Source organism: Rattus norvegicus, chromosome 5 (assembly GCF_021556685.1).
Source record: "Rattus norvegicus strain SHRSP/BbbUtx chromosome 5, alternate assembly SHRSP_T2T, whole genome shotgun sequence".
Taxonomy (NCBI): Eukaryota; Metazoa; Chordata; class Mammalia; order Rodentia; family Muridae; genus Rattus; species Rattus norvegicus.
Window position 1 is genome coordinate 147,392,426 of NC_141538.1, and position 22,938 is coordinate 147,415,363.

The 22,938-nt window shown below is 48.2% G+C and overlaps 2 long non-coding RNA genes across 4 annotated transcripts; one reads left to right on the forward strand and one right to left on the reverse strand.

Annotated features, from left to right (window-relative positions):
- Nucleotides 1-1,431: 1,431 nt before the first annotated feature.
- Nucleotides 1,432-14,455, forward strand: LOC148006058 (uncharacterized). 2 transcript variants are annotated; one of them, XR_015621145.1, is made up of 3 exons: nucleotides 1,432-2,031; nucleotides 7,340-7,465; nucleotides 13,443-14,455. It is a non-coding gene; the product is annotated as an uncharacterized LOC148006058 (long non-coding RNA). The 2 variants fall into 2 exon arrangements; XR_015621146.1 differs by lacking the exon at nucleotides 1,432-2,031 and adding an exon at nucleotides 6,133-6,287.
- A 1-nt stretch (nucleotide 14,456) lies between these two features.
- On the reverse strand, nucleotides 14,457-22,913 carry LOC102551249 (uncharacterized). 2 transcript variants are annotated; one of them, XR_015621144.1, is made up of 3 exons: nucleotides 22,831-22,913; nucleotides 21,908-22,038; nucleotides 14,457-14,727 (listed from the first exon to the last, which is right to left on the reverse strand). It is a non-coding gene; the product is annotated as an uncharacterized LOC102551249 (long non-coding RNA). The 2 variants fall into 2 exon arrangements; XR_015621143.1 differs by lacking the exon at nucleotides 14,457-14,727 and adding an exon at nucleotides 15,085-15,895.
- Between the last annotated feature and the right edge of the window lie 25 nt (nucleotides 22,914-22,938).

Here is a 22,938-nt window from a genome sequence, read left to right on the forward strand (position 1 = left end):
CCTCCAGCCCCGCCTTGCCCCACTACGCTCCCTGTACTCCCCACTTCCCACCCAAGATATCAGAGAGCCTTGTCAGCTATGACAAAGCCTGCAACTGAAGGTAGGGCCCTCTCTCTAGCGGGAGGGAGTGGCCCCAGTGAATGACATCATCTGCAGGGCCTCACCCAGCCTGCCAGCCGTTCACTCACAGTCAGTCTCCGGATAATTCATTCCTTTCTTCCACAGCCCATTACCCAATGGTCGCTCACTCCACACTGCTCGACAGCCATAGAAGGTCACACGCTCCTTGTCAGACACTGGGAGCAGAGAAAGGAACAGGGTGGTGTGTGGTCCTTGCCCTGGATGAGCTTCAAGTAGCAGGGCGTACAATGGTTAGTGACTGATGCTACTTAACATGCAGACGCACACTGGGTAGCTGCAAGACAGAGGAAGTAAGAGGAACCAGGGTAGCAAGATACGGAATAAGACCAAGGAAGTTACCTCTGACCGGATTAGAAAGAGTAGCAGTTAGCCAGGACAGGTTCTTGCCCCACTCTGAGCTTTCCACAGACCCTGACTGTGCTGTAAGACTAATTTTCATTATTTCCATCTTTGCCACAGTTCTGGGAAATGGCAATTATCACACCCATTATACAGACGACCAAACTGAGGCTCCAAGACTCTAAATGTATTGTGACATAACCAGGAAGTACAGAAGCCAGACTTAAACCCAAGTCTACAGACGAGGGAAGAGAGGGATACATTTCCAATGTTATACTGACGTTTATATGAATTATATCTGGAGGCATCAGAACTTGAAATTATCCTTTTGTTACATTGGTTTTAATTTCTCCAATTTTCCTTCCACAGAAAGATAGAAAACGTTCAAGTGCAGGGAGGTTTTGCTTGGTCATTTGTTTGAGATTTTGCTTTTAAATCAGGGGGGAGAAATTTAATGTCCATTATTAGTTAGTTTTATTTTTTTTCTTCATGTTTTCCTAATTTACTGTATCAAGCATGGTTTTGGTTTTTGTTCTTTTTAGGGGGTGGGGGAGGTATTGTTTTATTTTCTTGGTGATGGTTTTGTTTTTGTTTTTGAGACAAGGAACAGGCTGACCTCAGACCCGAGACCCTCCTGCCCCCAGTTTCCTGAATTCTAGGTAGTGTGCACCACATTTAGCAGGCCAGCTCAGTCTTACAATTCGAAAGTGGTGTTATTTTTAAGAAATAAGTCCTACACGTCAAAGGACAGGGTGATCCACTCCCCCCCTCCAGAGCATCTGCAGTTCCTGAGAAAAAGGCCCCGGGGTTTTGGTTGACCTCAGACCAGATTGAGTCAGCAGGGTGAAGTGTTGCCAAAACCACCAGCAAACAGAAATACTGCTCCTCTGACAGCAGCACCTCCCTCAGAGGTGCATCTGGGGCCTAGTCAGACTTCATTTGAGGTTCAGTATGCAGGAAAGTTGCCTCAGGGCCTGAGCAGGACTCAGCACAGCTGAAAGGCCTGTGTGAGAAAAAAAAAAAAGAGATCTTGGAGTGTAGAGGTCTGCACAGGGCACACCGCCATTGACATGCAAGTGTGGGCGGAGCTTGACCTGGGACTTAACCCACCCAGAGAAATGAGCTATCTCTCACTGGGTATGTGTATGGAGCGGCTGGGAGATCGGCTCCCAGAGGGCAGCTGTGTGGGCCACTGGTCCTTTTAGCAATGGAAACATGAAGAGGAAGGGACCCAGGGAACTCAGCCAGTTTCACAGGAAGAAACCTAAAATTGTGGCGGGAGCGAGTGACAACGGTGCAGGCCACTCGGTGCCTAGTTAATTGTGTGCTGTACTCTGTGCTCAGCACAGCGCCAGAGTTCTCTGGAAGGTGTGTGGTAACACGGACGGTGGATTGTGGAGCCCCATGCCTAGCCTCTGATTCAGTGCGTCAGGGCGGGGCTGATTCCCGGATGACGTCGATGCTGCCGGTCCGGATCAAGTTTGGAAAAGCACCATCTACTTTATCTCTGCACTTCTCACACCAGGTTCTGCTAGCGTCCCCGTGTCACAGGTGAGCAAACAAAACACAGCCGTCAGCCGAGTCGACTCACAGAGGGAAAAGCTACCTTTAAAAGTTGCTAAGCGAAAACATCAGGTTCTTCTCCAGGTCTTCCCGACTCTGGACTTTAACCTTAACAAAAACAGTCTGCTTCAGAAATTTAAAAAATAAAATAAAATGAAATAAAATGAAATAAAATAAAATAAAATAAAATAAAATAGTTTGGTAACAATAAACGTTGCAAGCTGCCTCCTCAAATAGGAATGAACGTGTGATGTTTGGAAGAGATTGAACAAGAATTCCCACAACAGGGACAGGGAATCAGGAAGACTTATGGGATGGGGGCAGAGGTGGGTGGCGAGCCGGTGCCTGGTTGGCCACCCAGTCTTTCATGCTTAGAGGGATTTTGAAGACTAAGCATGAAGCTGTGGGCATGTTGGCGCTGGCTCTTAACCTCAGCGCTCCCAAGACAGAGGCAGGCGGATCTCTGTGAGTTCAAGGCCAGTCTGGTCTACAGAGTGAGTTCCACGGAAACCAGGATCGCATAGAGAGACCCTGATTCGGGGAAAAAGAGAAATAGACTGGGCACCGGGAACCACTCAGACCTCCTCAGACCACTTAGGGTGTTAGCTTTTTCCTAGCTTAGTACTGAAGAGTTAAATTCCTTAAAAAAAAAGCATCAAAACACTTAACATTCGCATGATTGCCAGCAAGGTGCTGAGTGTGGGTAAGGAGAGATGAGAGCGAGGTGCAGGCTGTGGGCTGGGGGTAGGGACAGTGCAGAAGATCGGACTTCCCCCTGTGGAGTTCTGGTGACGGTGTCTCTGAAGGACAGAAACCATCTGGTGAAAAGAACGCTATCGTTTCAAGTCGATAATGAAAATAGTAAATGGGGTTGGGCGGGGTTGTCACTCAGCAGCACAAAACCTAACTTGACATTAACAAGGCCCGGGGTGTGATCCCCAGTATCCACCCCACCCCACCCCCACCCTACCCCATCCTGCCAAAGGAAAGGAAAATATTACTGTGCACTGTAGTTTTCTTTCTGACATGCTCAGACCTGAGAACCAATGACGGGGCTTAAAGAACTTCAAGAGAGATTGTACCATGCCATCTGGACACCGAAATCTCAGGCTATAAAAAGGGAGCCGCCCCAAGCACTGGCTGCTCTTCCAGAGGACTCAGGTTCAATTCCCAGTACCCAAATGGTGGTTGACAAAGGTCTGTAACCCCAGCTCCGGGAAATCCGACAACATCACACAGACACACATGCAAAACACCAATGCTTAAAAGCAAAGTAAACAAAGATTAAATCATTAAAACAAAAGAAGAAGGTCATTCTCTAGAGATCTGAGGCTGGGCAGAGAATTCAGGGTCAATTCTGGAGTCGGCAGGACTGAGTCATGCTTTGGGTTTTGTTTGCTTTGTTTTTCTCAAGTTTGTTGATGTTTACTCTTCTTGTGTGACTTTTTTCAAGGGGAGACATAAACAGAAGTCTGTTCAGCCCAGATAGGTCACCAACCACAGACCAAAGCAGTGGCTCTCAACCTTCCTAATGCCAAGACCCTTTAAAACAGTTCTTCATGTTGTGATGACCCCTCCCAACCATAAAATTATTTCATGGCTACTTCCTAACTGCAGTCTTGCTACAGTTACGCATGGTAACGTAAATATTTGATACCCAGGAGAGCTGATACACAGTCCCCAAAGGGGTCACGACCTACAGGTTGAGAATCACTGGACCAAAGACTCATCCCATCCAAACCCAGTCTAGTGAATCACTGAGTTTATTGGGGTTACTTTTGGGAGCACAGAGGACATCGCTGCAAAGCCCGGTCCTCTGCGGGTCATGGCTCATAGGAGACTGAGTCCCTGGAGGCCGTGCTTCCTGCACAGACTTGAGGGTAGCTCTGCCAGTTTTTTCCACACAGCAATTGCTTACTGCCGGTTTGTTTGGTTTGGTTCCTTTTTTCTCCTTTTTTAGATAAGGTATGGTGTGTTCCAAGCGCCTGAAACTAGCTAGCTACGTAGTTGACGATGACTTTGAATTCCTGATCCTCCTGCTTGCACCTCCCAAGTGCTTAGATTACAGGTGTACATCAACATGCTTGTTTTATGCCGTGCTGGGATTGGGACCCAGACGTCACATATACTTGGCAAGCACTTTATCAACGGAGCCCCAACTCCAACCTTGGTGGAGGACGGGGCTGGGGGGAGGGGGCAGTATTGTGAACCCTGTAGGCTTCAGGACCATCCCAAACCACCACTGTGAGGTTTTAGTGCTTGCTCTCCACCTCTCTCTCTCTCTCTCTCTCTCTCTCTCTCTCTCTCTCTCTCTCTGTCCTTCTCTGTCCCCTTTCTTTCTCTGCCTCTACTCCCTTCTCATCCCCCTCTTCCCATGCCTGAAATAAACTTCATTTTATACTAGGGGGAAAAAGTTCCCTTTGCCTCCTAAGTCTTAGGAGTCTCCTTCCTCAACTCCAGAAGGGAAACTTTGAATATGGAGGAGAAAGCCATACAAGAGTTTGTCTATTTTAAGACAGAATCTAGACAGGCTGACCTTACACTCACTCTGTAGCATAAGCTAGCCTAGATATTTTCAATCCTCCTGCCTCTGCCTTTCAAGTGTTAGGGTGATTATGTGTGCACCACCATGCCTGGCCTCCCATCTGCTTTTATACAAAGCATTGGTTATTAGTTGGTTTTTTCTTGTTTTGTTTTGTTTTGTTTTCTTTTTTTTTTTTTTTTCCGGAGCTGGGGACCAAACCCAGGGCCTTGTGCTTGCTAGGCAAGCGCTCTACCACTGAGCTAAATCCCCAACCCCCATTAGTTGGTTTTATGAGGCTAGAATGCTGGCCTTGTAGGTCAGGGGTGGGCAGGTAAAGTCCAACAATTCTGCTACTACATGGGCCTCTGATGTGAGGCCACAGGTCAGGCTGGGTCGGTGTGTTACAGACAAGAAAGCCGGAGCCATCAGAATCTGTGGTGGAGAAATCTGGAGGCTTACAGAGGCCTTCCCAGAGGAACTGACATTGGACATCCATGGGGACAGGTGGACAACTGAAGGAAAGAATATTCTAGACATACATGTCACTCCAGATAAGTGGTTGGTGGTAAGTCTCCTTGCTGCCTAGAGAGATGCTGGGACCCTGTGCTAACCCTGGGGACCTCTGGGAGATGGTTTTACGCAAATCCTTTACGCTGTCTAGACTTCCTGAGAACTGCTCGAGAGGCTTCTTGTTCATCCAACATGTCTGCCTGGGGCAACTTCTGTTTTCTGGAACAGTGTGAGTAGACTTTATGGACAGTGGCCTAGAATGTTACAGGAATCGGTTGCTGTGTGACAGTGGACCAGTCGCCTCTCCCTGGGCCTTGATTTGTGCATCTGAAAAGTGACAGACAGTTGGGGACGAGTTGAGACCTTCCACCTTTGAGGAACTCTGAAGACGCTTTGGGAAGACAGCACTCTGTAGTGATTAAACTCCCGATCTTGAGTTCAAATCCTACTGCCAGCACGGGCACACCATTTCTCCTCTCTCAGGCTCCTTTCCCTCCTCGGTGGCCTCTGGCTCATATGGAGATTAAATGAGCTCATACACATAAAGCGTTTGGGGCTGGGCTGGGCAACAGCAAATGGCAGCTGTTGTCATTCAATTCTGTAATGGACTAGAAATGGAATGTGCCAGCACTGCTGATGGCTGTGAAACACGCCTGCACCCTCAGGCTCGACCGTGAGTGCAAGCTCTGCAAACAGAATCAGAAGATCCGATGGGAGTCCAGGGGAACACCCAGGGCCGGGTGGTTGTGCTTGGACAGAAGCTGAGGAAACTCCCCGTGGAGTCTGCTGGGTAGACAGCAGCTGGGCTAGCTTGTGGGCATGAAGACAATCCCCAGATGCTATTCTCCAAAAGCGGGCCTAAGGTGGCTAGAATTAGCTCACCGTGGCAAAAGAAATATCCTTTTATCCTCAGCTGGTAGGATCAGGATGGCCTGGGGCAGAGAGAGAGAACACAGTCTTCTATCTTTTGTGACCTGCAATGAGAGTCCCTGCCTGTTTCTGTATCAATTTAATTCTAACTGCCTGGTGCTTATTCAGTTTACAGCTTGTCTAGTCTGACTGGTTTTTATAAAAAAAAAGATGTGAAACCGAGGTCTAGAGAGAGAGAGGCAGGAGCTCGCCAGAGATCACACAGCAGATGATCCCAGGCCACAGACCCGCCGATTCCTGTCAGAACCCGCCTCTTCTGATTCCGTCCAGTCTGTGAACGGTAGCTTGTTCTCTGGTAACCATAGCTTCCCCAGATGTTTCCTATCTCCACATTTCGTGGGAATATGGCCACCCAGTAACAACTGGGCTCAATCCTTCCAAGGAAAAAACGACTCTGGCTTCAGGGCTCCTAGGGAGGAACGCTTGTTGCAATGAAGTTACAGCTCAGGGAAGATATGGTCAGGTCCTTAGGGATCTAGAGCTCCTCCAGGCATTCCAGAGCCAACTGTTTCTGACTTAGAGACCAGACATTCTTCTGCAGGCAGAACTGAGTGACCGCCTGTCTCCACAGACAACAGTGAGCGCTGAAGTATAAAACCCTCCGGGTCTGTTTTGTTACCACTGGGAGAGCAATTTTTGGAATCATCTGGGCCTGAACCCTCACACATTGGCTGTATGATCTTGGTCATGTTCTTCCTGCCTCTGTTGCCTGCTTTCCTCATCTATAAAATGGGGTCATATCTACCTCTCAGGTCCACATAGAATTGTTGAGATAGTGAATGTAATGTACCAGCCACAGAAATAAACACTTAATACTTTTTAATTATTATTTTATGTATATGGCTGTTTTGCCCGCATGGATATCTGTGCACCCCATGCAATCCTGATGCCTGTGGAGGCCAGAAGAAAGCATTGAATTCCTTGAAACTGGTGTTACAGATGGTTGTGAGCCACCACGAGGATGGTGAGATTTGAACCTGGGTCCTCGGGAAGAGTAGCCAGCGCTTTTAACTGCTGAGCCATCTCTCCCATTCCAGCCCTCAGTATTAATATCTACACCACCCATGGGGCTTAAGAGGTAACCTGAAGGTAGAGTGCTTACCTAGCGTGTGTGTTGGGCAGCCTTCTCACTGCAAACAACAGTCTCCATTGTAGGTGTCTAACGGAAAAGGACAAAAATGAGCGGATGTGAAAACTATACAGCCAAGAACAATATCGAGAGAAAGCTACCCTCATGCGGACCCCGGAGTCTCCAGCGGCCAGCATGCACCAAGGATAGCCTACAGGCATACTTCCACCTCAAGCCCTTTGTCCTTCTCTCTTTCCTCTTAGGATGGCATGGGATGAAGGAAGTGGAGTGCTGGAGCCTGTGCCTGGGTCGAATCGGAAAAACACACACAGAAGCGATGTATAGCCAGGGCTGCTGAGAGGAGGCCTCAGCCGTGTGCCAGTGTACAGGTTTGGAAGCTGGTGCTGAGCAACGGCTCTACTTTGGGAGAGGTCAGACAGCTGATAATTGGCGGAGCCAGTCTGGTGCCATAGTGATACCCTTCCCTACTTCCTGCCCTTCTTTCTAATGTCCCGATCTACGTTGGAGTGCAGAAATCCTCTGCTGAGAAAGATGCTCTTCCTGATGGAGAGTTCATATCCCCAGGCAGAGGGTCGGGCTTCCTCCTCCTCCCCGGGGCCTTGTTCGTGCTGGGCAAGTGTTCCTATCTGCTGAGCTATCTTTCCTGCCCCAGCACTTTTAGATCCCGATCCACTCTGCCATCAGACTTCCATTTCCATTTTCTTCCTTTCTTTTTTTTTTTTTTCGGAGCTGAGGACCAAACCCAGGGCCTTGGGCTTGCTAGGCAAGCACTCTACCACTGAGCTAAATCACCAAACCCCAGATTTCCATTTTCTAACATTATTTGTGTATTTTTATGTCTATGGTTTATCTGTTTCAAGTACGGGGAAAGCAGGCATCCCTGTGCTCGCTGTAGTGAGCAGCCATGGTGAGAGGGCAGGAATGTTTGTGGAGTGACATGAAGGACTCTTCTGGGGTCGGTACAGCAGGCAAGTGGCACAGCTGGGACTTGGACCCAGTGGTGTTCGGCTCCAAGGTTAGAGAGCCCTCTCTGTGGGGCTGTCACAGAGCTTAGACGGGTCCCGGCGTCAGACACTTAGCACACTGCCTCGTAGAAAGTTAACGTGCTAGGACATCAAATAACATTGAGTTGTTACTAATGGGGGGGGGGGAGGCCCTAGTTCTCACTCTCTGCATTGGTTAATGGTGAAACCTCCAAGACTGGAGGAAGTCTTCAAGGCTATCTCAAGCATGTCTCTGACATGACCCTCAGGTAGGAAGCATTCAGGTGTGCCAGTAAGGTACCAGACAGACCAACCTCTACCAGACAGACAGTTCACACCTCCCAGACAAACAGGCCAACCTGTAGCAGACAGACAGTAAACCCCTCCCAGTAAGATAGGCCAAGCCCTCCGAGAGTCAGACAAGCTAACTACTACCAAACAAACAGGCCAACTCTTACCAGACAGGCAGGCCAACCCTCTGAGACATGATAGCTAACTCCTCCTAGACAGTCAATAACTCCTAGATAGACAACCAACCCCTACCAGACAGACAGGTCAACCACTAACAGATAGACAGCCATAATCTGCGGCACCGGAACTTCTACACTTCCCTGCCCACTTGATAACTGACCAGCAATTGTTCACCCACGGGGCTGTCAACACACACATTTCCTGTCATTTGAAAAGGGAAGTCCTCCCAACAGTTTATTAGGAGTCGTTGGCTTTGTGAAGGAAGGCTCAAGAACTGGTCATGGTGGCTGAAGGGAGAGCTTTCTGAAGAGAGAAGAGAGACCTGGATACTAGAAGAATCCAGTCACTACTTTGACTAACTCAGAGATTTTGGCTGACCACATCGAACCAGTCCCTTTCCTGGCCTTAATTTTCTTATCTGAAAAATGGGGCCTTAATCTTTACTTAGCCTGGTCTTCTAGAGAGTTCTGCTCACTTATTTTTGTCGTTATTCTTACTGTCTGCTTGTTACAGTGTCACTGTAACCCAGGCTGGCCTCGAACTTGCGGCAACCTCCCTGTTTCAGTCTTCGCAATGCCAGGATTATAAACATGAACCACCATACTCAGGAAGTTCCACTATGGGTGACTGACTGGGGACACACAAGCCCTTTCCAACTGGAGAGGCTCAGAATCATCACTGAGTCTTGAGGTTAAAGTGGGCCCAGCTTAGAGTCATTCAGGTCGGGACTCCAGCACCAACACCTCACTTTCTAGCTGCGTGTTGCCGGGAAAGTCATGGAAACTCTGACTCTTGCTCTCTTGACCTACAAAGTTGATATTTGGTTTCTCGGCTGCAAGCTATCAGCTAATCTTCTGAGATGTGCTGAGACATGCCTACCATGAGGTAAGAGGAAGCTCACCAAGATCTCTCAGGAGTAGGGGCTACCCTCTCAACACCTCACATCTCCCTGCACCTGAGGCTGAGTCTAACAGACATACCCTACCTCACCAGGGCCACAAGTAATAGAACATAATTTCATTTTTGCTTTTGTTGTTGTTGTTGTTTTTTGGTAGATGAGCCAGGAATTGAACTCTGCCACTAAACCACAACTCTAGCCACACCTTAACCAGTGACAAAAGAAGTAAGTTCATGGTAGGAAAAGAATTGAAGCAAAGAAGTTAAAAAAAAAAAAGAGAGAGAGAAAGATTATGGGTATCCTCACCATCCAAAAATAAGCTCTGCTGACAGGGAGGCTGGCTTTCTTAGATTTCCCAGATGTTAAAGGAGAGCTGCTTGTTAGGTGGACTTTCAGGGCAGAGGCAATGAGTCTCAAGGACCACTGTGTCCCAGACTGAGGGGCTGGACCATCTGTGCCTGCTAAAGGATAGCGAAGATAGTTCAGAGAACACACACGCGCACGCACGCACACACACACATTCACACGGACAGAGACAGACAGACAGACAGGCTAACTGACTGACAGACTGACTGATTGACTTTTGTGCTTGGCCCCAGATGCAATGCCACCTTATACCTCCAGACAGATGGATAAGAAAGTGTTTCTAGGGGTTGGGGATTTAGCTCAGTGGTTAGAGCGCTTGCCTAGCGAGCGCAAGGCCCTGGGTTCGGTCCCCAGCTCCGAAAAAAAAAAAAAAAAAAAAAAAAAAAAAGAAAGAAAGTGTTTCTAGGGGCTGGGGATTTAGCTCAGTGGTTAGAGCGCTTACCTAGGAAGCGCAAGGCCCTGGGTTCGGTCCCCAGCTCCGAAAAAAAGAACCAAAAAAAAAAAAAAAAAAAGAAAGTGTTTCTACCTCACTTTAAGGAACTAGAAATGAAAAGGTTTAATCCAAGTTACCCTGGTCTAAGGCCAGGGTAACTGTGCTCAGCGGTAGAGGCCCTGGTTTAATCCCTAGTGCTACACTAATTAATTACTTATCAATTAATTAAGACAGTGGCTTGCTCTTCTCGATCTTTACTGGGAAGAAAGTAAGAGTTTGTCAGGCTGAATGCCAAGGTCCACTGAGCTCTCTGCCTCTCTAACAAAAAAGAAGCACTTTTAGAGCCTGGCCCCGGCTCCCTGGCTCCTGAAGGGAAGATGGGCCTCTTAGTTGCTTAGGAAGCATTCTGGGGAAGGAAGTGAAGGCTGAGAGGCTGAGCTGTCCAGAGCAGGGTGAAAAGGGTTTTGAGACTAAATCAGCCTCTGCCCGCTTCCTAACGGCGCTCCTCCAGGATGTCACATCAAGTCTCATCTCTAACTTAATTTTCTCTCTTGTAAAATGAAGATCATTTGAGTATCCGCTTTGCAGAGGGTTTTGAGTTTGGATGTTTATTTATTTAGAGACAGAGTCTCAGTGTGTGACCCTGACTGACCCCAAAGCGATGGCAATCTTCCTGTCTCAGTCTCTGGGGGAGGGGGGCTGAGTTCTGGGGTTTATAAGCATGTCCCGCCACACTCAACGTTGTGTGCTAGACACAAGCTCTTCTGCTGAACCAATGCCCACCCCACCATTCTTTCCTTATTGATGAGCCGTCTACAGCGGGCAATTTGATCTCATTTTATTTGAAACTGTGCAAAGCTGGGCCTGGACTGGCGCTCACTGGTGGAGCACTGGGACAGCCACTGCCCTGGCCTTGACTCTTCATCTGTGAAGTGGGGGTATGATAGTAGCATCACAACAATTATGGGGACACATAACGTATCTGAAGCATTTAGTACAGTGTCTTGAACCACTGAGAAGGAACCCAATAAGTTGTAGCCAGTACCTTGTAGGTATTAGTCAATCTCGTGACCCCTTAGGACCTTCTTGGGATGAAGACCCAAGCTAAAACCACTTTCCATGATTCCTGCATATCTCGATAGGGAACTATCAGCAGTACTTCTCATGGTCCAGCTCCTGTTTTGTTCAACCTTGTGGGCTAGCATCACAACAAAACACAACCCCACCTGGTTCTGAAGCCATTTCCACAAACACCCACTCTTGGACTAGGAAGACTTTTCTAATGAGGTCCAAGGTAGGAGGAGATAGAGACACAGCTCAGGGTGAGCAGAAAATGTCTCCCCTCCACCCTCAGTTCCGACTGGCTCTTCTGTGGCTGTTGTCGCTGTGTTGCTTTTGGTTGTTTTGTTGTTGTTTTGTTTTGAGATAGAATCTATGTAGTCCTATCTGTCCCAGAACTTGCCATGTAGGCCAAGATGGCCTTGAACTCTGCCTCCTGAATACTGGGATTAAAGGGATGATTTTTTGTTTTGTTTTTGAGGTAAGTTCCTACTATGTAGCCCAGGCTGGCCTAGAACCCGCAGTGTAGATCGGAATGGCTATAAACTTTTAACAATCTGCATACTTCTGTCCCCCAAATGCTGGGGTTACAGGAATCCACCCACCTTGCTCAGCTGGCCTGGATCTCTCTTACAAATACATTTAGTGTGTGCATGCGTGCGTGCATGTGTGTGTGTGTGTGTGTGTGTGTGGAAAACAGAGAGAGAGAGAGAGAGAGAGAGAGAGAGAGAGAGAGAGATGAAGGAAGAGAGAATGAGTGAGGAAGGGAGAAAGAACATACATGTATATGTCACATATGTGTATGATAGTGTGTATGTGTGTGTGTGTGTGTGTGTGTGTGTGTGTGTGTGTGTGTGTGTGTGACAGTGTGCATGGGGAGGTCAGAGGACAACTTGCAGGAGTCAGTTCTCTCCTTCTACCCTGTGGATCCTAGAGATGGAACTCTGATCCTTAGGGCTTGGGAGCAAGCCTTAACCCCCTGAGCCATCTCCCTGGCCCCTCCCTGGTCTAGATCTCTTGACTTGTCTCTGCTTCCTGCGTGCTGGGGTGACAGGTGTGTGCCACCACTCCCAGCTCACAGATGGCTGTTATTTCCAGTGACACAGTTCCCAGCTCTCAGGCTTAGGACATCTGGTTGCTCCTGACAGTAGACATGGTCTTTCTACCTCTCCATTCCCCACTCCAAGTATCACATCATTGTAGGGTTGGGAGGGTGCAAGGGTTAACTCTCTCTCCCTTCTCTCTACCCCCACATGTAAAGGCACAGAGGTCCTGCTCTGCCATTCACCTCCTCCGGAGGGAATAGGAATACACAGTTGCCGCACAGTCTCTCACAACAGGTGCTTTCCGCAGGCTTCCTGCTGCCCACTCCCCACCCCTAAAGTCCTCAATCCACACCCATTCCCCAAATCTACCTCTTTCTGGTGCTGGCAGGTTATCTGAGCTCCACCTCCTCTCACTGCCAACCCTTGCTCAAAACATCTAAAGCCATTTGGGGATCATGTCAAAGTCCACACCCTTCTCTTAGTGGGTTCCACAGCATCTGCCTCTCAGAAGTTCAAGGCCACACCCTCACCTTAGTGTTTCTATGCATTCTCCTAGTTCAAATTAGCCTTTTCCCCAAAGTGGAGGTCATATCCTGAGGGCCTAAGGGTAGGTAGCAACTCATCCCCCAGAGTGATTTTAAAAAGGTTCACACTGAAAAAGTACAAATAAAACCATTGAACTTGGCTTCTTTTCCTGCCCCCCCCCCCTCAGAAAATGTGGCATTACAGAACCCACGTTTCTTCCCAAGTGGCATATCTGCCTGGAGAGGGTCCACTTTTTTCTTCTTATGCCTCTGCCCACTGCCATATTTACCTCTTCGAATCCCGCAGGCGTTCAAATACGTGGCCTTTGCTGAAAGGCATTTTATGGTCCGTTCCTACCTTCCGCTGCTATTGTTATGAATTCGGGTCTGAAATTCCCCCAGACTCAATGTCGGATAATATTCAAATGATAACTGTTCCTGGAAAGGCGAGGCCATCCAGAAAACTAGAGTCTCCAGTAGAAAGGGCTAATAGGGCCGGAGGGGGCATTCCAGGCCAGCATGGTGTTTATTCTTACCGGGTTTTATCTTATTTTTGCAACTGCAGGCGTTAAACCCAGGGCCTCTACCACCGAAATATACCCGTAGTCCCTGCTGGTGTTTAAACCAAGAACTGTGCATATTAGAAACGTGGCCGGGAAGCTCCGCGAGCGAGATAAGGCCCCACACTCCCTCCCACAGAGAAGCTGGTGTAGTGGTCTAGGAGGATCACGGACCCGCCCGTGCCAGAGGAGGTGAGAATGGCTGGGTGGATTGCAAAGAAAGGATTTTGACGCATCCCTGGCAAAGAATGGAGTATCCTTGACCTTGGTGGAAAACACAGCGAGCGCTGCAGCTACAATTCGCTGGTTTCCCTCTCCTCTCTCTTTCCCTCTTCTCCCCTCCTCCCTCCCTCTTGAATGCAGCGGACTGCGGAGGAATCCCAGCCTGGCAGGAGCGCCCACCCACGCGACTGCGGCACGCGAGGGGCGGGAGCGGGAAGGCGGGGGATGGCGGGGATACCGGTCTTCCCTGGAAGGGAGGCGAGGGGAAGCTGATCACGTGGCATCGCCACCAGGCGTTGCTGGATTGGCCGGTCTGGCTGCTAGGGAGCCAGGGAAAGCTGCGGCCCCCCTCCCCTTGTGGGCCCGCGGGGCGCACCCGCACCGCGCGTCTGGGAATCTGGGAAGGGCGGGAGTCGTGCACTCTCTAGGGATGTAACCCGTGGTCGGTTCCCTCGGTGCTCTGCCCCCGCTGTCTACCAGTCTGGAAACACATCGCTTCCCCTTTCTATCCCAGCTTCTGCTCGTCCCACCTGCCGGCTGCTCTAAGGAGCCTGCCTGGAGGCTTTATTTGGGCTAGGCTGAAGCTTCCCTTATAATTTTTCGATTTAACTCAGTCTAGAGAGAGGGAGCAGAATACCAAGTAGTTCTGCACCCCTCAAGGCCCACACAACCAGATCGATCCTCATCTCTCAGGTCTGCTTTTGCGTCTTGGGCAGAAACCGGAGAGCTCTCCACACTGCTGCTCGGGTGAAATGTGTATGGTAAAAAAAAAAAAAAAAAAAAAAAAAGCCCGTTACATTTATTACGAAATATGTATCTCGTTTTTATTCAACGTATTAAATATTTAAGCCACTAGCTTCCCTCCTTTGCGTTCATTCTGACTTGTAATTAGGTTTATTTGTGTGACTGTTGCTGAACGGGTTTCTGCTTGGAATGTAAGTCCCTCGAAGGGGGGAGGGGCGTGCGTTTCCTCTATCCATCGTTGTAACAGCAGCACGCTGCGTCTGTAGAAGGTTTTATATTTTCTCCTCACTCTGGAGATGCATTAATGAGCCAACAGTAGGTAGACTGAAAGAGAAAGAGCAGGGCTGGCGAGATGGCTCAGCTGATAAAGGCATCTACTGTCAAGCTGACAACCTGAGTCTGGCTCTCCAGACCACATAAAGGAAGGAGAGAACCGACTCTTCCTCAGACCTCCACGCGCACACCGTGGCATGCAAGCATCTACCAGCACATCTAAGGGGAAAAGGCAAGCAAAACCTGTTGGTGGTGAGGACCTGGGTTCAGTCCTCTCTCTCTCTCTCTCTCTCTCTCTCTCTCTCTCTCTCTCTCTCTCTCTCTCTCTCACACACACACACACACACACACACACACACACACACACACACACGTATACAAGCGGAAAAAGCCAACAAGTGTAAGCCATAAGGGAAAGGCCAGGTGGTTGACATTTATTAAACATTTTGTGTTACACAAACGACTAGGGTTTGGGGCTTTCCTGGATGAAGGGAGGTGAGGACCCAAGCCAAGAGCTTTCAGCACTGAAGCTGCTCTGTGATCAGAGCCTGTCCTGCAAATTGCAGCCACCTGTGGTCACCTCTGCCTGGGGGAGGGGGGGAGGGTACTCTCGGTCTCTGCTGTTTAAACCTCCGGTTTAAGAATCTTTCCTGGGCAGATCCAGGGACTCTCAGAGAGTGCTTCTGCCCTTGCCTGCTGCTTTTTTCTGCTGATGCAGATTGATGGAACCGTCTTCAGCCCAAGAGCAGATTTCCAGAGCTATTTTCGTGGACTGTTTCTCAGAATAACCATCTTGAAATATGGCAAGGAAATATATTTAGGAGAGGTGTGATCTGGGGCCCTCCACTGACACGTAGTAGATGCGTAATGGATGTTAATGGAGGACGTGGCTGGGTGAATAGATAAACAACTAGAGTGCTGGGGGTGGGGTGGGGTGGGGCACAGATTTTGTAATGAAACACACCATTTCTTTTCTACCTTGAAGGGATCATTTATCCACCAAACACACCCGGAGCCTCCTCTCCGAGTAAGCCTCCAAGTCTACACTCCCTTCTCTTCTCAGGCAACCACATGCTCTATGTGTAGACAACAGGACCCTGACACTGGAGGAATACATATAGAACAGCCCGGAATTTAGATATCTGGGTTCCTCTACTGTCTTTTTGCCAGCTGATGGTGTTGTCCATAGTCTCCAGCTCTCTGAGGCTCCAACTTCCGTCTGAAAAGGGTGAGGAGAGTATCATCATCTCACGGGCGCTACCTACACATATAAATGAGATGGCCGGAGTACCAAATGCCCATCTTTACAGTGATGTTGAAGATAGCGGGTGTGACCACACCTACCAGCTTGCCTGGAACAAAACAATGGATACCTTGGTTGAATCAAAGCACCTCTTAGCATTCCTTTTGTTCTCAAAGGTGTCCAGGTTTAAACAGTAGGCTGCTAAGAAAAGTGACACTGGTCATCTGTATTGTTGAAATCCTGCTTGTCTGTATTGTTATCTGGGACACAGGGAAGGGAGGTCTGACTGAAGAACAACGAGAATGAGCCAGAGAATGCATGGGACTGCACCAAGAGCAGGGGGCCGGGATGTATGCATGGGACTGCACCAAGAGCAGGGGGCCGGGATGTATGCATGGGACTGCACCAAGAGCAGGGGGCCGGGATGTATGCATGGGACTGCACCAAGAGCAGGGGGCCGGGATGTATGCATGGGACTGCACCAAGAGCAGGGGGCCGGGATGTATGCATGGGACTGCACCAAGAGCAGGGGGCCGGGATGTATGCATGGGACTGCACCAAGAGCAGGGGGCCGGGATGTATGCAGAGGGATGGGAAGGGCTAAACTAGCAAGGCAGTTCTGGGGAACAGACAACACACATAGAGCCAAGGGGCGTGGAAGTAAATGAGAGCTATACGGGGTCAATCTGAACCAGTGGATTTCCAAAGGAGACCAGTTGAAGAACTGCGGATAAATTCCAGGCAGTATACTTAATAGGCCTGAACCAAGCAGGACAGGGCCTGTAAGTCCAGGAAGTGAGGAGCTGGATGCAGGAATCTGAGCATAGGTCAGAAGCAGGAGCATAGCCAGTTGGATGAGAGGTCTCTCAGTAGCTTTGGAGAGTAGGAGATGAGAGGTGAGCCAGGCTGGGGTTACTATGTATTCACCATGTCTGACCGTAGAAAAGGTAAGGTTCACCACAGGTAGCTCCCTGGTACAGACAGAGGAAGGAGCTGGAGGCCCAGCCAGTGTTCAGGTAACATCTGATTCCATGAGCTTTCACAAGGCTGGACAGCTGGCTCTCCAGTGCTTGCTACTCTTGGGGAGGACCCACCTGGTTCAGTTCTGGTACCCACGGAGTGACTCACAACTTCCCTAACTCCACTCTGTAACTTCACTTCCAGGGGATCTGACACCCTCTTCTGGCTTCCATGGGCACCAGGCACACATATGATATACATACATACATACATGCAGGCAAATACACACATAAAAACTAAATAAATCTTAAAATATATATAAAAATAAAATAAAATAAAATGAGTTTTCACCGCCAAGTTTCGTTGTATATACATCGATAGTCCCAGAACTTGAGAAACTGAGGCAGAAGAATCGGAGGTTCGAAGTCAGTGTGGGTTGCACACAGTGGGATCAAGTTCGGCCTGAGCTATAACAATGAGATACACACACACACACACACACACGTGGCTAAATGACTGGGGGATTTAACTCAATGTCAGAACACACCAGCCCTGCATGAAAATAAAGCCCTGAGCTTGATTCCCAACAGTGCATAATAAATGAGCGTAAAATAAAAAGAAAACCTTGAAAGGCAAGACATGGGGGCTGGAGAGATGGCTCAGTGGTTAAGAGCACTGACTGCTCTTCCAGAGGTCCTGAGTTCAATTCCCACCAACCACATGGTGGCTCACAACCATCTGTAATGGGATCCGATGCCCTCTTCTGGTGTGTCTGAAGAGAGTGACAGTATGTTCACATACATAAGTAAATAAATCTAGAGAGAGAGAGAGAGAGAGAGAGAGAGAGAGAGAGAGAGAGGCAAAACCAGAGCCTCCAGTAAGAAAAGAGCCGTTTGTTATAGTCCAACAGGCCCTTTAATCACCAGGGTGATTACATTGAAGACTGGGTTCCAAGGTCACTGGATGCAAGCGGTTGTTAGTTTATTTACAGACCCTTGCTTTACAACACAGATTCTAGCACCTGCAACAGTGTGCACTCTTCCACTGTGAAATACTATTAAGTCGTTAAGATGCCAAACTGGTTCAAACTGGTCCATCTACATTTGTGCACTGGGAGGATATTGTTCACCTGAGTCCATGGAAGTATGTCAGACAGTGGTCTGGACAATGAGGTGAGCAGACAGGCCAGAGAGGAACATGGTGGCTCTTGAATAGGAGTTTGTGGTCCCCGCAGGGGTCACAGGAGTAGGTCGAGTTAACCAAAGGGTTACTCTCCAAGAGGTGTTTTTCTGGGTTGGGAGAGATAGAATCAGGAGCTGAGTCTGTCTGGTGCGGGTGGGAGTTGTCCCCATGGTCTATAAGCTGTCTTTAACCAGCAATTGGGCTTGATGCTCTCACCCTATGTGTAGCCTTGGTGATGGCGATGGGGAGAGGTGATGCTTGGTCCCAGTAATCTTCAGAGGCCAGTCCCAAGAGACCAGGGAAGAGAATTCCTACTCAGAGTTAGGGCTTGGCCCAGTTGGCCTCTCTGCTAGATAGCATCTGGCAATGTAGGCTTCTAGTCCCATCACTCAAAGGCACGTAGATTTCTGAGTCTGAGGCTAGTCTGGTTTACATAGTAAGTTCCAGGCCAGCTAAGACTGCATAGACCCTGTCTCAAAATATAAAACAAAAATAAAGTCCCAGTATCCCTTAATATTGTGCAGTAGAGAGTCTCAGTGGAGCCTGTGGATTGGAACTTTGTATAACTGTTCTTTTTTATTTTTTTAAAGGTTTATTTTATGTATATGAGTACACTGTAGCTATTTTCAGACACACCAGAAGAGGGCATCGGATCCCATTACAGATGGTTGTGAGCTACCATGTGGTTGCTGGGAATTGAACTCAGGACCTCTGGGAGAGCAGTCAGTGCTCTTTTTTTTTTTTTTTTTTTTTTTTTCCGGAGCTGGGGACCGAACCCAGGGCCTTGCACTTCCTAGGCAAGCGCTCTACCACTGAGCTAAATCCCCAACCCCCCTGTACGGCTTTTCTTAATCCAAATATTGCTGCACGGTCTAGGCAGAATAGACTGGGCTCGTTAGCCTGGTATTCTACTGACTCTGGTAGTCTGGCCCCAACTTATCTCTGGTGACTATTTCATATTCCATGTTTTACTTGCCCTACCTTTAAAAACCTTTTTTATGTGTATGGGCGTTTTGCCTGCATGTATGTCTATGTGCCACACATATACAGTGCCCGAGGAAGGCACAAGAGGGAGGGCATTGGATTCCCCTGGGACTAGAGACACAAGATTGTGAACCACTCATGTGGGTGCTGGGAATCGACCTTGGTCCTCTGGAAGGGTAGCCAGTGCTCTGAACTGCTGAGCCATGTCTCCAGTACCCCTTCTTTTCTCATGATGGCTCAGCTCCTTAACTCTGGAGAATTCTTTGCCCTCCTACCAACTGTACACTGCAGGCTAACTGTGTTGACTTAAATCTGAGATAAATCAACTTAAAGGATGGAGTTTTATCTTGGCTCACGAATTCAGAGGTCTCTGTCCATGACTGGCCCAACTGCTTTTGGGTTTATGATGAGGTAATGGGAGTGTATGCAAAGGAAGGGAAATGCACAGTGGTAATGGCTACCCAACAGTCGGAAAACTAGGTAGCATTGAGCGGGAAGCTTGGGATTGGTTAAAATGGAAGACTTATGACTTAGTTTTTAGCCCCAGTAACAAAAAAAAACCATCAACTGACATGTAAGGAAGTGATGATGTATGAGGATTGCAGGAGCAGGATGGGTTCCTGGATGCAGCTGGGCCAAGCCATCACGGTACCAATAGTTCCCAGGGCTACTTAGGCCAAAACTCTCTCTTCCAACTTCCAGTCATTTGTACCAGGTTTCTGTTTCTGGCACCTGATAGGACCATAATACAGAACTTTCCATTCTGGCTTGTTATTTCCTTTTGAATATTCTGTCCAGTTACGCCCGCTGCTCATGCTTCCTCAGACTGTACATGCCTTTGCCTTTCCCACTACGTGTTTCCTTCTGGGGAATTTTCCTTTCCTCCCCTTACAAGCTTGTCCACTTTTACTCACTGAGAGCTTGCCCCAGGAGCTCTTCTGCGTGAAATCAGTCCCTAAGCGCCAAGCAAATTCTGCCACCCACTCACTCCACTGGCCTGTCAGAGCCTTTGTGTCCATGCCTTCGTCACCTAGTGTTCTGATGGCCTGCTTTCTCGTCTGTAACCCCTAGAAAACTGTGAGGTCTGGCTCTGTTATGACTCCAGCTTTTGGCAAAGAGTTGTGCAAAGGAAATAGAATGACTATTTATCAAATGAGTGAGAATCCATTTTCCCTCATGCCATCCGCCTGAGTCACTACTCAGTCTCTAAAGGAGAAAAGGGGAAGAAAAAGCAGAAGGAACTGGCCTTAGTCTCGCTGTTCACCAGTGATGATCCAGGAGAGGAGAAAACCTTTGGAAAACGGGGCTACTGCAAAACCCAGTGGCAATTAGAAGAGGTCCATTTTCTGCCCAAGCCCTGAGTGGCACTCAGGAACTGAGGCTGACTCTGTTTGGGAGTCTGTGCCCAAGACAGGCAAACATTTGGACTTTTCAACAAGCTGGGATTCTTTTCCTCCTTTCTTTTTTTATTCTCTTTCACTTCTTTTTTTCTTTCTTTCCCTCCCTCCCTTGATCACTCATTTTCTTGTTTCAACAGTCTCACATGGTCCAGGCTGGCCTAGAACTTGGACTCCCCACTGCTGGGGTTACGGGCATGCACCACCACACACCAGACAGCAAACTAGAGTGTAACAGCTGCTCCTGCCAGCCATACACGGTGATGCACCTCAAGACGTCTGGCTAGAGTTGGGATTCCCCCTGTCCTTTGGCCCAATCTGACCAAGAAACAAGGCAGTCTTCTTCCCCACCTCTCTCCTGGGGGCTTCTGTAATTGGTGAGGACAGGCAGGAGAACAAACATGGCCAGAGGGAGTCATGACAGAAAGAATGTTGCCTGTGCTACACAGCCTACATTTATCTCCTTTCTCCTACCTGCTCCAGCCTCTCTTGAAGTTGGACTGGGCCTGTGTGACCACTTCTGGCTAACAGTCTGTGAGTGGAAGCTGGGGCCTTTAGTTGTTGATGAGCAGCCTCCAGCCCTTTCTCTGCGGGGCAATCTGAACGTCTGCAGTTGAGATATGGAGCTGAGATCCCAATCTCTTAAGTGTAAAAGAAACAACTGGATGTGACACAACTTTAATCTCAGCTGATGGGAGGCAGAGGCAGGAGCATCTCTGTTAGTTCAGAGCCAGAATAGTCTACAGAGTGAGTTTTAGGATAGCCAGAAGAAGTTGCTAGAGTGAGCAAAATTTTTTTTTAAATAAATCACTCGCCTTGGAGAATGCCTTGACTCGGAGCAAATATATTACTCTCCTCATTGCTCTGACAAAGCAGTTGACAAAAGCAGGAGCAGGAGGGAGGGCTTATTTTGGCTGACAGCTTGCGTGGACCATCATGGTGGAGCTGTCCTGGCACAGGAGGTCCTGCTTACATTGTATCCAGTCAGGAAGCAGAGACAGCTCTGGTGTTCAGCAGCTTCCTCATGACTACTCAGACCCAGGGCCTCTGCCCGTGGGACGGTGCTCCTACTCACCTTCATTTCAGCTATTCGGAAACCACTCTTATAGACACAACCAAAGATGTGTTTCTGTGGTGATTCTAAATCCAACCAAACTGACCTGAAGGAGATACCATCATGACAGGTTCTCACAAGTGGGAAAATATACCCTGTATTAAAGCCATGGAGCTATCTGGGATGTTTGTTAACTGTTATACACACTCGAGTGCACACACACATACACACACATGCAGACATATGCACAAACATGCACATGCACGCACGCACGCACGAAACTCCTTGGTGTTATAAATTCCATTGGTCATTTTTTTTCAGTCCTCTTGGGTTCCCAGCAGCATTTGTCACAATTGACAGTTGACCACTCCCTTTTGCAAACAAATTGTCTTGGCATCTATGACATCATACCTGCTTGATTTTCTTCTTAGGCCACCAGACCCTGTTCTGTTTTCATTACTGGACATTTCTTCCAACGGACTTTGTTTGCCGTGTTGTTGTTGAAATCTCAAAAGTTTGAAGAGCTGTGGATCTGGTTTTAACTATTGGTCAGAAAAAAAAAAAAAATCCCCAACAACTGCTTATCGTATCTGTTCCTTCATTGAGCTATTCCTCCTGCCTCCGTCTCTCTAGGGTATGCTAGGCGAGTGAATCACTATGAGCCTTCACTCTACCACTCCTTATTAATAACAAGGCACTATTTTTAACTTTAAAGAAAGAGATCCGTCAAGATGATTGCTTTGACCAATGAGATTTAAGCAAAAATGTACAGAACTTCCAAAGCCATCTTCTTAAATAAGACATTCTTCTTCCCACTGTTCAGAACATGGACCAGAATGAGGTGAGCTTAAGACCGAAGCTTGAATGGTCAATCTTTGGATATATTTTTCATGGAAAGAAATTTTTCTGTCAGAAGCTTCCCTCTTTTGTTTCTTTAAGTTGCAGCCAAAATCTAATCCTGACATGGCTTTGTTGCTGTTGAAGGTTTTTGCTTATCTGTCATCACCAAGCCTAAGGGTCCTTTGTCAGAGAAATTGGGGAAGGGACTGAAAGAAGGTATTTCTGGAGGAGAAATTGGAGGGCCTCTTTCTACCATCAGTGAATAACCGGACTCCTGGGAGATAGAGCTTAGGAGTAAGTTCATAGTTGACAGAAAACAGCAAATGCGAGAGTAAAAACTTTGATCTTATTCTTGTACACAGGGGACCCTAACTGTCTTATCTAGAAGTGCGTCTCACTTTGAAGATGTTCCATGAGTGACCATACATATTCCCTCCCACTTAATGGCTAGCATCAATAGAAATGTTGGACGGTGGGTCGGTGGGAATCACTACCTGATCAATGATCGTCTACTTTTTACGGATGAACTGAAGACACCCTTCTAGCAAAGAAGCCCACTGATGCCTGGACAAGGAATGGAGGGTGGAGCTTGTGCAAAAAAA